The sequence below is a fragment of the Mauremys mutica genome, chromosome 4 (genome assembly GCF_020497125.1).
Source record: "Mauremys mutica isolate MM-2020 ecotype Southern chromosome 4, ASM2049712v1, whole genome shotgun sequence".
In the NCBI taxonomy this organism is placed as follows: domain Eukaryota; kingdom Metazoa; phylum Chordata; order Testudines; family Geoemydidae; genus Mauremys; species Mauremys mutica.
Genome location: NC_059075.1, coordinates 158,612,087 through 158,628,109, shown reverse-complemented (window position 1 = coordinate 158,628,109; position 16,023 = coordinate 158,612,087). Strand labels below are relative to the sequence as shown.

Below are 16,023 nucleotides of genomic sequence, written 5' to 3'. Positions count from 1 at the left end.
GTGACACCGTGTGGCCATGCAGGGTAATGCACAGAGGATTTCTCACGGAGCAACAGTGACACTGTGTGGCCATGAAGGGTAATGCACAGAGCATTTCTCATGGAGCAACAGTGACACCATGTGGCCACGCAGGGTAACGCACAGAGGATTTCTCACGGAGCAACAGTGACACCATGTGGACACGAAAGGTAATGCACAGAGCATTTCTCACGGAAGATCAGTGACACCTTGTGGCCACGCAGGGTAACGCACAGAGCATTTCTCACAAAGCAACAGTGACACCGTGTGGCCATGCAGGGTAATGCACAGAGCATTTCTCACAAAGCAACAGTGACACCGTGTGGCCATGCAGGGTATTGCACAGAGGATTTATCACGGAGCAACAGTGACACCGTGTGGCCATGAAGGGTAATGCACAGAGGATTTCTCACGGCGCAACAGTGACACTGTGTGGCCATGAAGGGTAATGCACAGAGTATTTCTCATGGAGCAACAGTGACACCGTGTGGCCACGCAGGGTAACGCACAGAGAATTTCTCACGGAGCAACAGTGACACCGTGTGGACATGAAAGGTAATGCACAGAGCATTTCTCACGGAAGATCAGTGACACCTTGTGGCCACGCAGGGTAACGCACAGAGCATTTCTCACAAAGCAACAGTGACACCGTGTGGCCACGCAGGCTAATGCACAGGGGATTTCTCACAGAGAAACTGTGACACCGTGTGGCCACGCAGGGTAATGCACAGAGCATTTCTCACGGAGGAACAGTGACACCATGTGGCCACGCCGGATACTGCACAGAGCAGTTCCTGCATGAAGCAACAGTGACACCGTGTAGCTATGCAGGGTAATGCACAGAGCATTTCTCATGGAGCAACAGTGACACCGTGTGGCCACGCAGGGTAATGCACAGGGGATTTATCACGGCACAACAGTGACACTGTGTGGCCATGAAAGCTAATGCACAGAGCATTTCTCACGGAGGAACAGTGACACTGTGTGGCCATGCAGGGTAATGCACAGAGCATTTCTCATGGAGCAACAGTGACACCGTGTGGCCATGCAGGGTAATGCACAGAGGATTTCTCACGGAGCAACAGTGACACTGTGTGGCCATGAAGGGTAATGCACAGAGCATTTCTCATGGAGCAACAGTGACACCGTGTGGCCACGCAGGGTAACGCACAGAGGATTTGTCACGGAGCAACAGTGACACCGTGTGGACACGAAAGGTAATGCACAGAGCATTTCTCACGGAAGATCAGTGACACCTTGTGGCCACGCAGGGTAACGCACAGAGCATTTCTCACAAAGCAACAGTGACACCGTGTGGCCATGCAGGGTAATGCACAGAGCATTTCTCACAAAGCAACAGTGACACCGTGTGGCCATGCAGGGTATTGCACAGAGAATTTATCACGGAGCAACAGTGACACCGTGTGGCCATGAAGGGTAATGCACAGAGGATTTCTCACGGAGCAACAGTGACACTGTGTGGCCATGAAGGGTAATGCACAGAGTATTTCTCATGGAGCAACAGTGACACCGTGTGACCACGCAGGGTAACGCACAGAGGATTTCTCACGGAGCAACAGTGACACCGTGTGGACATGAAAGGTAATGCACAGAGCATTTCTCACGGAAGATCAGTGACACCTTGTGGCCACGCAGGGTAACGCACAGAGCATTTCTCACAAAGCAACAGTGACACCGTGTGGCCACGCAGGGTAATGCACAGAGCATTTCTCACGGAGGAACAGTGACACCATGTGGCCACGCCGGATACTGCACAGAGCAGTTCCTGCATGAAGCAACAGTGACACCGTGTAGCTATGCAGGGTAATGCACAGAGCATTTCTCATGGAGCAACAGTGACACCATGTGGCCACGCAGGGTAATGCACAGGGGATTTATCACGGCACAACAGTGACATTGTGTGGCCATGAAAGCTAATGCACAGAGCATTTCTCACGGAAGATCAGTGACACCGTGTGGCCACGAAGGGTAACGCACAGAGCATTTCTCATGGAGCAACAGTGACACCGTGTGGCCATGCATGGTAATGCACAGAGCATTTCTCATGGAGCAACAGGGACACCGTGTGGCCATGAAGGGTAATGCACAGAGGATTTCTCACGGAGCAACAGTGACACTGTGTGGCCATGAAGGGTAATGCACAGAGGATTTCTCACGGAGCAACAGTGACACCGTGTGGACACGAAAGGTAATGCACAGAGCATTTCTCACGGAAGATCAGTGACACCTTGTGGCCACGCAGGGTAACGCACAGAGCATTTCTCACAAAGCAACAGTGACACCGTGTGGCCATGCAGGGTAATGCACAGAGCATTTCTCACAAAGCAACAGTGACACCGTGTGGCCATGCAGGGTATTGCACAGAGGATTTATCACGGAGCAACAGTGACACCGTGTGGCCATGAAGGGTAATGCACAGAGGATTTCTCACGGAGCAACAGTGACACTGTGTGGCCATGAAGGGTAATGCACAGAGTATTTCTCATGGAGCAACAGTGACACCGTGTGGCCACGCAGGGTAACGCACAGAGGATTTCTCACGGAGCAACAGTGACACCGTGTGGACATGAAAGGTAATGCACAGAGCATTTCTCACGGAAGATCAGTGACACCTTGTGGCCACGCAGGGTAACGCACAGAGCATTTCTCACAAAGCAACAGTGACACCGTGTGGCCACGCAGGGTAATGCACAGAGCATTTCTCACGGAGGAACAGTGACACCATGTGGCCACGCCGGATACTGCACAGAGCAGTTCCTGCATGAAGCAACAGTGACACCGTGTAGCTATGCAGGGTAATGCACAGAGCATTTCTCATGGAGCAACAGTGACACCGTGTGGCCACGCAGGGTAATGCACAGGGGATTTATCACGGCACAACAGTGACACTGTGTGGCCATGAAAGCTAATGCACAGAGCATTTCTCACGGAGCCACAGAGACACCGTGTGGCCATGAAAGGTAATGCACAGAGCATTTCTCACGGAAGATCAGTGACACCGTGTGGCCACGCAGGGTAACGCACAGAGCATTTCTCATGGAGCAACAGTGACACCGTGTGGACACGGAGGGTAATGCACAGGGGAATTATCACGGAGCAACAGTGACACTGTGTGGCCATGAAAGGTAATGCACAGAGTATTTCTCACGGAGGAACAGTGACACTGTGTGGCCATGAATGGTAATGCACAGAGCATTTCTCATGGAGCAACAGTGACATTGTGTGGCCATGCAGGGTAATGCACAGAGCATTTCTCATGGAGCAACAGGGACACCGTGTGGCCATGCAGGGTAATGCACAGAGGATTTCTCACGGAGCAACAGTGACACCGTGTGGACACGAAAGGTAATGCACAGGGGAATTATCACGGAGCAACAGTGACACTGTGTGGCCATGAAGGGTAATGCACAAAGGATTTCTCACGGAGGAACAGTGACACCGTGTGGCCATGAAGGGTAATGCACAGAGGATTTCTCACGGATCAACAGTGACACCGTGTGGACACGAAATGTAATGCACAGAGCATTTCTCATGGAAGATCAGTGACACCGTGTGGCCACGCAGGGTAATGCACAGAGCATTTCTCACAGAGAAACAGTGACACCATGTGGCCACGCCGGATACTGCACAGAGCAGTTCCTGCATGGAGCAACAGTGACACTGTGTAGCTACGTAGAATAATGCACAGAGCATTTCTCATGGAGCAACAGTGACACCGTGTGGCCACGCAGGGTAATGCACAGGGGATTTATCACGGAGCAACATTGACACTGTGTGGCCATGAAAGCTAATGCACAGAGCATTTCTCACGGAGCCACAGAGACACCGTGTGGCCATGAAAGGTAATGCACAGAGCATTTCTCACGGAAGATCAGTGACACCGTGTGGCCACGCAAGGTAATGCACAGAGCATTTCTCACAGAGCAACAGTGACACCATGTGGACACGCAGGGTAATGCACAGGGGAATTATCACGGAGCAACAGTGACACTGTGTGGCCATGAAAGGTAATGCACAGAGTATTTCTCACGGAGGAACAGTGACACTGTGTGGCCATGAAGGGTAATGCACAGAGCATTTCTCATGGAGCAACAGTGACACCGTGTGGCCATGCAGGGTAATGCACAGAGCATTTCTCATGGAGCAACAGTGACACCGTGTGGCCATGCAGGGTAATGCACAGAGCATTTCTCATGGAGCAACAGGGACACCGTGTGGCCATGAAGGGTAATGCACAGAGGATTTCTCACGGAGCAACAGTGTCACCGTGTGGACACGATAGGTAATGCACAGGGGAATTATCACGGAGCAACAGTGACACTGTGTGGCCATGAAGGGTAATGCACAGAGGATTTCTCACGGAGGAACAGTGACACCGTGTGGCCATGAAGGGTAATGCACAGTGGATTTCTCACGGAGCAACAGTGACACCGTGTGTCCACGAAAGGTAATGCACAGAACATTTCTCATGGAAGATCAGTGACACCGTGTGGCCACGCAGGGTAATGCACAGAGCATTTCTCACAGAGAAACAGTGACACCGTGTGGACACGAAAGGTAATGCAGAGAGCATTTCTCACGGAGGATCAGTGACACCATATGGCCACGCCGGATACTGCACAGAGCAGTTCCTGCATGGAGCAACAGTGACACCATTTAGCTACGCAGGGTAACGCACAGAGCATTTCTCACAGAGCAACAGTGACACCGTGTGGCCACGCAGGGTAATGCACAGGGGATTTATCATGGAGCAACAGTGACACCGTGTGGCCATGAAGGGTAATGCACAGAGGATTTCTCACGGAGCAACAGTGACACCGTGTGGATACGAAAGGTAAGGCACAGAGCATTTCTCACGGAAGATCAGTGACACCGTGTGGCCATGAAGAGTAATGCACAGAGGATTTCTCACAGAGCAACAGTGACACCGTGTGGACATGAAAGGTAATGCACAGGGGATTTATCACGGAGCAACAGTGACACCGTGTGGACACCAAAGGTAATGCACAGAGCATTTCTCACGGAAGATCAGTGACACCGTGTGACCACGCAGGGTAACGCACAGAGCATTTCTCACAGCGCAACAGTGACACCGTGTGGCCATGCAGGGTAATGCACAGTGGATTTATCACGGAGCAACAGTGACACCGTGTGGCCATGAAGGGTAATGCACAGAGGATTTCTCACTGAGGAACAGTGACACCGTGTGGCCATGAAGGGTAATGGCTGGGGGGCTTGGGTAAGGGATTGGGGCAGTCAGGGGACAGGGAGCAGGGTTGGTTGGATGGGGCTGGGATCCTGGGGGGTGGCTAGGGGCGGGGGTCTCTGGAGGTGGCAGACAGGGAACGGGGTAGATGGGGCATGGGAATTCCGGGGTCTGTCAGGGGGTGGGGGCTGGATAAGGGTCAGGGGACCGTTAGGGTGGGGGGGGTGTCTTTGGAGGAGGTGGGCAGGGAACAAGGAGCTGGGGGGGTTGGATGAGTCAGGAGTTTGGAGGGGGCTGTCAGGAGGCAGGGGTGTGGAGGGGGTTGCAGCAGGCAGGGAGCAGGGGGAGGGTTGTACGGGTCAGGAGTTCTGGGGGTCCTGTCGGGGGTGGGGAGTGGTTGGATGGGGCATGGGAGTCCGGGGGTCTGTCTCAGGGTGTGGATAAGGGTTGGGGCAGTCAGGGGACAGGTAGGGGGTAAGCTCCTAGGAGGGCAGTCACAGGACAAAGAGCTCAGGGGGTTGAATGAGTCAGGAGTTTGGGGGGGCTGTCAGGAGGCAGGGGGAGGGTTGTATGGCTCAGGAGTTCTGGGGGTCCTGTCAGAGGGTGGGGGTGTGGATAAGGGTTGGGGCAGTCAGGGGACAGGTAGGGGGTAGGCTCCTAGGGGGGCAGTCGGGGACAAGAACAGGGAGGCTTAGATAGGGGATAGGGTTCTGGAAGGAAGTTAGGGGCAGGGGTCTCAGGAGGGGGTAGTCAGGGGACAAGGAGCAGAGGGGGTTGGAGATTCTGAGGGGGGCAGTCACCCAGCCCTCTGCCCTGAGCCCTGACACCGCCCCCCCACACACACCCAGGCCCCTGCCCTGAGCCCTGTACCTCCCTCATACACACCCAGCCCTCTGTTGACTCCTTCACCCCCCCCAACCCCAGCCCTGACACCTGCATCCCCCTCACATGCCCCCAGTCCTCTGCCCTGACTCTTGCACCCCTGCACATCCCCACCCCCACCCTGAGCACCAAACGGGAGCTCCTGCACCCCCACTCACATTCCCACCTGCACCCCTCTCACCAAATGGGAGCTGCCCAGGTAAGTGCCTCCACAACCAGACCGCCTGCCCCAACCCTGAGCCCCCTCCCTCATTCTAGCTCCTGGCCAGACCCTTCACTCCCAACCCTGTGCTCGGTCCACTCCCACCCTCAGCTCAGTGCAGAGAGAGGAAGAGAATGGGCCAGAACCAGGGAGAAGGTAGCCACCCGCTGTATGTGGGCAGGGCCCCGCACAGCCTGCTGGCGGCCTAATGGAACAGAACCCCAGACCAGCAGCGGGTTGAGCAGGCCAGCAGTGTAAGATCAACATTTTAATTTAATTTTAAATGAAGCTACTTAAACATTTTGAAAACCTTGTTTATTTTACAATACAACACTAGTTTCTATGTCTATATATTATATAACTAAAAAGAGACCTGAAAAACATTAAGGTTTTGCATGCTAGTAATACATTTTAGAGTGACTAAATGAAGACTCGGCACACCACTTGTGAAAGGTTGCCGACCCCGATATAGACAATAACGCTATTTCACTCCAGTGTCTTCCTAAATGTTAATATTGCTTTTTTGATCTTTGAATCACAGCTATAGCAATAGACAAGACCCGAGCTAACATTTACCCTTCTATCTCTAACAATGCAGGCTGCATTTCAAACCTCTATTCCTTTACAGATCTTCCTAACCAGTCTTTAAAGTTCGGCCATGGGTCAGGTCAGTTTGTGAGTTAATTAACTCTTGCTGGCCCCATCACCTTACAATGAGATATTACATTACACGCAGATCACCACAAGGTCTCTGTGGCTTTGAGCTCCTTAGGACCTAGCCTTTAAAACGCTCTTTGCCACTGACCAATCCCTGTGAGAAGGGTGCAGGTCTCCCCTTTCTAGCTCCTCTTGGGCCGCTGGCACTTGCTCAGGGCCGCCCAGAGGGGGGGGCAAAGGGGGCAATTTGCCCCGGGCCCCGCAGGGGCCCCCAAGAGAACAGCGGAGGCTCCCGCCTCCACCCCTCTCCTGGAGCCTCAGCACATCAAGCGCCGAGTCTCCGCCAGGGCCCGAGCCCCGCCCCAAGCCGCGTGGTCAGGGGGCGGGGCTGCGAGCTCCAATGGGGCCTGAGCTCCCTCCGCTCGGTGTGGAGATCCCAGCCCAGCCCCCTCACCACGCGGCTCTGAGCAGGACGGAGCTCAGGCCCCGCCGGCCACACGCTGCGGCTTTTCCGGCAAGGTACTGAGGCTCCGGGTGAGGAGGGAGCCGGGGGTAAGAGGCTGGAGCCGGGGGGGAAGCGGGACCCGCCGCCGAAGCGTAGCCCGGTCTTCGGCGGCGGCGGGGGGCCCCTTCCGTTCCGGGACCCGCCACCAAAGTGCCCCGAAGACCCGTGGCGGGGCCCCCCCGCCGCCGAATTACCAGCGAAGACCGGGCTGCATTTCAGCAGCGGGTCCCGCTTCAGCGGTAATTCGGCGGCGGGGGGTCCCTGCTGCGGGTCTTTGGGAGCGGGTCCTGGAATGGAAGGGCCCCCCTGCCGAAGACCCCGGGCCCCCGGAATCCTCTGGGCTGCCCTGCACTTGCTGGGCAATGAGACCACACTCTCCTGAGGGAACGGAGGTCTCTCCTTTACAGCGCTTTTCTCTCTGCCCCATTCAAACGCCCCTGGCTTAAGGACCACCATGTAAGGAAGGTTTAGGTCTCCTTTGCCAAGCAAATTAAACCACAGGTCACTTTGACACGCCCGGCAAAATGACTGCCCTGTAACCAGGGTGTAAGGTCTTATCCCTCGCACGCTTAAACTAGGGGAGCCTTTTTGTGCCTGTGGCTGAGTGACACCCCACCCCTTGAGAAGGCTTGAGCTTCCCTTTCTCTTAGTGACTGGAAATTCCCCCACAATTATTTCTACTGGGCTTTTTTGAGATTTGAAGTGAAATCTTACTTGCGACCTATCCAAGTCAGATGCAACATGGTGTGGCGAAGGGGCAGCTGTAAGGGATGGTGGCGGCCGTGGAAAATTCGCCCCTTTTCTCAAAAAAGCCAAGAAATGGCCCAACCATCCAAATGTCTGGAAATGAACAGGTGAGGTGGGGGGCTCCTTTCAGACCCTCACTTCCACCTCATCCTTCCTCAAGTCCTTTTGCCCTGCCCAATTTACACCGCTCAACCAACCACAACTTTGACCCTTTGTTTTCTTGTGCACAAGAAAGACACCGTCGCACTGATGAGTGTTCAACTGTAGAGATTCAGACAGCTCCCTCAGTTGTGTCCAAATTCCAGGCCTTGTGTCTCTTTGGAGATAGACAGAGGAGATTCCTAGGGCTACGTCCAAAGGGATTGATGTGGCTATCCTTTCTGAAATGTGTTGATGTTCAGGTGTTGTAAGCACATGCGGTGCTATTCAGAGCCCTACTAACAGGACTGCGTCACAAGGAAGAGGGGTCTTTTCTGGTAAAGATTAGGGAGCACAAAGTTATTTTCTTGGTGAGGTAGGAAGGTAAGTCCGGAAGGGTGTCGCTGAGAGATGGAGGATTGATCGGAAAGGAGACACTCAGCAGGATCCCTCCCTTACCTGTTCATTTCCAGATCTTTTCACATTGGGGACTTCCCGCCCCCCGCACACACCGAGTTTAAAGGAGGAGTATTTTACTGAAGAAAGGGTGACCACCCTGTAATCAGGGTTCAGGCCCCTTTTCACCTGTCTACATTGGCCCTCTTAATGGCACCCAACATAGTCACTCTGCAGAGCAGATTCTGGCCCCTCCCCAGCCACAGAGCCCCGTACCCAAGGAGGAAGCACACGGCCTGTGAAGAAAACTACAGCAAGTACAGATGACGAACAGCCAGTTATGCAGAAACTCGAGGACTATTCATATCTCCTTAGAAGGATGTCCAGGCTTCTCAGATCCACTTCTGCATATTCTCGTCCGGCGAGGGCTCCTGGACGATTCCTCTGCAAACTAATAAAGCCAAGCAAGGACCATCACTAAACAGAGCTCTATGAATGTCCTCATCCGTGCCTCCCTCTCCCATTCCATCCACATCAGTCAGATGGGCTGTTAACAGAACCCTCAGCAAAACAGACACTTATCTCACTGACAGTGGCATCTGCTTGGCTCCCAAATGAATGGCTCTTGCCTGGCATGAACAATGCTCACAGGCTCGCTGCTCTCACTCACTTTCCATTGCATGAGGGCAGTAGACTCTGACATGTGACTTATTTTTCCTTGGTACTAAACCCAGCAGAGGAGAGAAAAACAAATTAGCATCTCCATCTGCAATGTCACGTAGTCTCTTCATCTCACATCTCCCATATCCCACGGCTCCGCCATCAAACCATCTCCTATTACAACTTTACATCTGTAACTAGAAGGGATCCATTGTAACTGCACCCAAAAATAGTCACTTTGCTCAGGAGACTCTTGTCCCTTCCCCAGCCTTAATACCACAATGTCCTGTACCCAGCGAGGAAGCACAAGGCCTGTGAAGTAAACTACAGCGAGTACAGAAAAGGAATTGAATGCACTGACCTCTTACTCACAGCCAGTTGTTCAGAAGGCAGAAAGCTGAGGACTGTTCCTGTCTGGTTAGAACCATGTCCAAGCTGCTCAGATCCACCTCTGCCAGTTTCTCCTCCGGCTCAAGCTCCTGGACAATTCCTCTGGAAGTGCAGCTGCAAAAGCCAAGCATGCACCATCTCTACACACAGCTCTAATGGTGCTTGAAATGTTGCCCTCAATCCTGCCTCCCTCTTCCATCCCATCTACATCAGTCCCACTTGAACAGAGACCGATTCAACACTGACAGTCACTGCTCCACTCTCGCACCCACTACCCCGCATGGTTTTCGTCCCCTCCTACTACTCCAGGGCTTTCAAGACCTAACCTGTGGAGATGCACATCTCGCAGGCCTGCCTGTGTCCTAAGAAGGGAGATGGCACAAGGAAAGGAAAGGACAGATTAAGAGAGAGCGTTGGCCAACACACTAGAGAGACAGAGAGCAAGAAAATGAGAAACACGGGAGGAAGGCAAGCAACTTGTCACCTGGAGTCATCCTCCTGGATCCAACCTTCCGCTGCAGAGGACACACCGGTACTGGCCAGAGGACTGAGCAGCCCCTGAAAATAGGGACCTTGTCTCCCTCGTAACCACAGCAGAGCCTTCACCTAACAAAACACTTATCTCACTGACAGTGGTCCTTGCTCCACTCCCAGCTGGTTGGCTCTTCCCTGGCATCAACAATGCTTAGAATCTCCCAGCTCTCGCTCCCTTTCCATGGCATGTGCGGAGTGGACTCTGACTCTGCACTTGGTACTAAACCCAGCACTAGGGGGAAAAACAAATCAGTCAGCATCTCAGTCTGCAACGTGCATAGGTTCTTCTTCTCCCATCTACCACACCTCAGGGCTCCGCCCTCAACCCTCCTCCCATTACTGCTTTAGCACTACAACTAAAAAGCAGCCCACTGCACCTACATCCAAAATACTGACTCTGCACAGGAGACTTGTGCCTTTGCCTCGTCTGAATCCCACAGAGCACCGTGTCCAATGAGGAAATTCAGAGCCTCTGAACAAAACCGGAGCCAGTACAGATGAGGGATTCCAAGCACTCACAGCCAGTTGTGCGGGAGGCAGAAATCTGAGGACCATTCATGTCTGCTTAGAAGGATGTCCAGGCTCCTCAGATCCGCCTCTGCCACTTTCTCCTTCAGCTGCTGCTCCTGGACAATTCCTCTGCAAGCGCAGGAAATGAGTGAAGCAAGAGCCATCACTACACAAAATTCAATTGGTGCAGGTAATCTTGCCCTCATCCCTGCCTCCCTCTCCCATCGTATCTACATCAGGCCCACTTGAAGAGAGACAGTCAACATCCACAGTCACCCCTCCACTCTAGCGCCCACTACGATGCATGATTTTTGTCCCCTCCTACTTGTTCATAGCTCCCGAGACCTAGCCTGAGGGGATGCACACCTAGCACTCCTGCCCGTGCCCTATGGAGAGAGAGAGAGAGAGAGAGCGCGCAAGAGCGTGTGTGTTGGCCAACACAGTAGAGTAGAGAAGACAGAGAGAGAGAGAAACAGAGGAGGAAGGCAAGCAACTCACCACTTGGAGTCATCCTCATGGATCTAAGCTTCTCCTGCCGAGGACACACCGACCCTGGCCAGAGAAATGATCAGCCCCTGAAAATGGGGACCGTGTCTCCCTCAAAACCACAGCTAGTCAGGAACCTTTTCTTACAAACCCACTCCACCTAACGGGGTGCCTCTACCTGTAGCCAGGTGGGCCGTGAGCAGAACCCTCAGCAAAACAGATACTTATCTCAGTGATAGTAGCAGCTGTTCTGCTCCCAGATGGATGGCTCCTGCCTGGCACCAACAACGCTCGCAGTCTCGTCACTCTCACTCATAGGGGCAGTAAACTTTGACATGCGACGTCTTATTGCTTGGTACTAAAACCAGGGGATAAAACAAGTAAGCTACCGTCTCAGTCAGAAATGTCTCGTAGGCTCTTCTTTTCCCCTCTCACGCACGGCGGGGTTCCGCCCTCTACCCATTACACCTTTAGGACTAAAAGTACAAAGCACCTCTTACAACAACACCACCCAACAGAGTCACTCTGCACAGCAGACTCTGGCCCCTCCTCACCCTTAATCCCACAGAGCCCTCTACCCAACAAGAAACTACACAGTCAATGAAGAATACTACAGTGAGTACAGATGACTGAGTTCAAAGCACTGAGCCCTTACTCACAGCCAGTTATGCAGAATGCAGAAACCTGAGGACAATTCTTGTTTCCTTAGAAGGATGTCCAGGCTGCTCAGGTCCACTTCTGACATTCTCATCCGGCTGGGGCTCCTGGACGATTCCTCTGCAAACTAATAAAGCCAAGCAAGAACTGTCACTACACAGAGCTCTATGAATGCCCTCATCCCTGCCTCCCTCTCCCATCTCATCTACATCAGCCCGACTCGATGAACAGAGACTGAGTCAACACTGACGGTCACTGCTCCACTCTAGCGCCCACTACCCTGCATGATTTTCATCCCCTCCTACTTCTTCATAGCTCCTGAGACCTAGCCTGTGGGGATGCACACCTAGCACTCCTGCCCGTGTCCTATGAAGGGAGACAGCACAAGGAGAGGCAAGGACAGAGACAGAGAGTGTTGGCCAACACACTAGAGAAGAGAGAGAGAGAAACAGAGAAAGGCAAGAAACCGATATGGGCCGTGAGCAGAACCCTCAGCAAAACAGACACTTATCTCACTGACAGTGGCGTCTGCTCGACCCCCACATTGACGGCTGTTGTCTGGCATGAACAATGCTCACAGGCTCGCTGCTCTCACTTTCCATCGCATGAGGGCAGTAGACTCTGACGTGTGACTGCTGGGTTTAGTACCAAGGAAGAAGGAAAAAAAAAATAAAAGATTACCATCTCCGTCTGCAATGTCACGTAGTCTCTTCATTTCACATCTCCCGTATCCAACAGCTCTGCCCTCAACCCATCTCCCATTACTACTTTACAGCTGCAACTAGAAGGGACCCATTTTAACTGCACCCAAAATAGTCACTTTGCTCAGGAGACTCTTGTCCCTTCCCCAGCCTTAATCCCAAAGAGCCTCGTACCCAACGAGGAAGCACACGGCCTGTGAAGGAAACAAGAGTGAGTACAGATAAGGAATTGAAAACACTGACTTCTTACTCATAGCCAGTTATCCAGAATGCAGAAAGCTGAGGACTGTTCATGTCTCCTTAGACGGATGTCCAGGCAGTTCAGGTCCACTTCTGCCAGCTTCTTCTCCAGTTGAGACTCCTGGACAATTCCTCTGCAAACTAATAAAGGCAAGCAAGAACTATCACTACACCAGTGGTTCTCAACCTTTTGTACTGATGATCCCTTTTACATAGCAAGCTTCTGAGTGTGACCCTCCCCTTATAAATTAAAAACACTTTTTGTATATTCAACACCATTATAAATGCTGGAAGTAAAGTGATGTTTAGGATGGAGGATAACATTTCACAACCCCCCAAATAACAACCTTGCAGCCCCCTGACGGGACCTAAACCCCAGTTTGAGAACTCCTGTACTACATAGAGCCCAATTAAGGCCCTCTTCCCTGCATCGCTTTCGATCTGTCTTAGCCCCACAACACCAACAGTCACCGCTCCAGTCTCGCACCGACTGCCCTGCATGATTTTTGTCCCCTCCTACTTCTTTATGGCTCCCAAGACACAACCTGTGGGGGTGCACACCTAGCTCGCCTGCCAATATCCTAAGAAGGGAGACAGCACAAGGAAAGGCAAGGACAGATTGAGAAAGCGTGTTGGCCAACACACTAGAGAAGAGAGAAACACGAGAGAAAGGCAATTCACCACCTGGACTCATTCTCCTCGATGCAACCTTCTGCTGCGTAGGACACACTGCTCCTGGCCAGAAAACTGAGCAGCCCCTAAAAATGGGGATCTTCTCTCTCTCAAAACCACAGCTAGTCAGGAACCTTTTCTTACAAACACAGCCTCAGCAAATGGGGCATCCCTTTCAGGAGCAAGGTGGGCCGTGAGCAGAGCAATCACCAAAACAGACACTTATCTCATTGACAGTGATGACTGTTCCATTCCCCGTTGGACGGCTTTTTCAAGGCATCAATAATTCTCGCAGTCCCATCACTCTCGCTCGCTTTCCATCACATGAGGGCAGTAGACTCTGACTTGTCACTTCTTTTCCCTTGGTACTAAATCCAGCGGGAAAACAAGTCAGTCACCATCTCAATTGGCAATGTTGGGTAGCCGTTTCTTTTTGCCTCTCCCACATGGTGGGGCTCTGCCCTGAACCCTCCTCCCATCACGCCTTTATGACTACAAGTAGAAAGCACCCCTTGCGACGACACCTGAAATAGTCACTCTGCACAGATGACTCTGGTCAGACACACCAAACCTGTGGGGAAAACACGTAGAAATTGTGCTTCTTTTTGGCTTGTAGCTTATTACTTCTTGTAGCTTTTTGCTTCCAGCAAACACGGACAAGGAGGAGCAAAGGGGAGGGCTAGTTGAGGTGCACAGCGGGCCCACCACAGTCCCAGACTGCACGCCAGGGGAGATCTACTCATTGAGTGTTGGGGTTCTTAGGGATTGGCTTGTTTTGGCCTTGTTTTCAAATGGCTTTATCTTGATTTTTGGCTTATTGTCAAAGTCGGGGTGCTTATTTCCCCAGTGAAAGTTAGCAATTGTGACTCTGGTCCCTTCCCCAGCCTTAATCCCAAAGAGCCCCACACCCAACAAGGAAGCAAACAAAGTCTGAAGAAAATCACAGCAAGTAGAGATGAGGAATTTCAAGCACTGACCACTTACCCACAGCCAGTTATGCACGAGGCAGAAAGCTGAGGACTGTTCATGTCTCCTTAGAAGAATGTCCAGGCTCCTCACAGGCCCACGTCTGCCAATTTCTCCTCCGGCTGCTGCTCCAGGACAATTCCTCTACAAATGCAGCAAATACGCCAACCAAGAGCCCTCACTACAAAAAATTCAATTGGTGCGTGAAATCTTGCCCTCATCCCTGCCTCCCACATCAGCCCCACTAGAGCAGAGACTCAGTCAACACTCACAGTCACCGCTTCACTCTAGCGCCCACTGCCCTGCATCATTTCGGTCCCCTACTTGTTCATAGCTCACAAGACCTAGCCTGTGGGGATGCACACCTAACACACCTGCCCGTGTCCTACGAAGGAAGACAGCACAAGAGGCAAGGACAGAGAGAGTGAGAGACAGACAGAGTGTGTGTTGGCCAACACATTAGAGGAGAGAGAGAGAAAGAAAAACATGGGAGGGAGTCAAGAAACTCACCAGCTGGAGTCATCCCCCTGGATCTAATATGCTGCAGAGGACACACTGGTCCTGGCCAGAGACATGAGCAGCCCCTGAAAATGGGGACATCGTCTCCCTTGTAACCACAACTAGTCAGGAACCTTTTCTTACAAACCCAGCCCCAGCTAACGGGGCGTCCCTACCAGGAGCAAGATGGGCTTTGAGCAGAGCGATCACCAAAGAAGACACTTATCTCATTGAGAGTGGTGGCGGTTCCGCTCCCAGATGGACGCCTTCTGCGTCACATCAACAACGCTTGCAGACTCATCGCTCTTGCTCTCTTTCCATTGCACGAGGGCAGTAGACTCTGACCTGTGACTTCTTTTCTCTTGCTACTAAACCCAGCACAAGGGGGAAAAACAAATCAGTTACCCTTTCAGTCAGCAACTTTGGGTAGGCTCTTATTTTCCCCTCCCGCACACAGTGGGGCTCCACCCTCAACCCTATTCCCATTACACCGGTAGGACTACAAGAAGAAAGCACCCCTTGCAACGACACCCGAAATAGTCACTTTGCACAGCAGACTCTGGTCACACACACCAAATCTCAAGGGGGAAAATAAAACATAGAAATTGGGCTTGTTTTTGGCCTGTAGCTTATTGCTCGTTGTAACTTGCTGCTTCCGGCAAGCAGGGGCAAAGGGGGGGGGGGGAAGAGAGTCAGGGGTGCACAGCGGACCCACCACAGTCCCAGACTGCACGCCAGGAGAGATCTAGTCATTGAGTGTTGGGGTTCTTCAGAAGTGGCTTGTTTTGGCCTTATTTGAAATAGGATTAGCTTGATTTTTGGAATATTGTGAATTCAGGGTTCTTATCTACCCAGTGAAAGTTGGCAAGTATGACTCTGGTCTCTTCCCCAGCCTTAATCCCACAGTGCCCCATACCAAACAAGGAAGGCAACGGCC

At 52.4% G+C, this 16,023-nt stretch overlaps 2 long non-coding RNA genes across 3 annotated transcripts; both read right to left on the bottom strand.

Moving 5' to 3' along the window:
• Positions 1-9,913: 9,913 nt before the first annotated feature.
• LOC123368548 lies at positions 9,914-12,164 on the bottom strand. Of its 2 annotated transcripts, XR_006578815.1 has the most exons (5): positions 12,012-12,164; positions 11,365-11,710; positions 10,753-10,995; positions 10,307-10,588; positions 9,914-9,936 (listed from the first exon to the last, which is right to left on the bottom strand). It is a non-coding gene; the product is annotated as an uncharacterized LOC123368548 (long non-coding RNA). The 2 variants fall into 2 exon arrangements; XR_006578814.1 differs by lacking the exon at positions 9,914-9,936 and having other exon boundaries at positions 9,998-10,588.
• A 958-nt stretch (positions 12,165-13,122) lies between these two features.
• On the bottom strand, positions 13,123-14,909 carry LOC123368549. The gene is made up of 3 exons (XR_006578816.1): positions 14,607-14,909; positions 14,147-14,193; positions 13,123-13,990 (listed from the first exon to the last, which is right to left on the bottom strand). It is a non-coding gene; the product is annotated as an uncharacterized LOC123368549 (long non-coding RNA).
• Between the last annotated feature and the right edge of the window lie 1,114 nt (positions 14,910-16,023).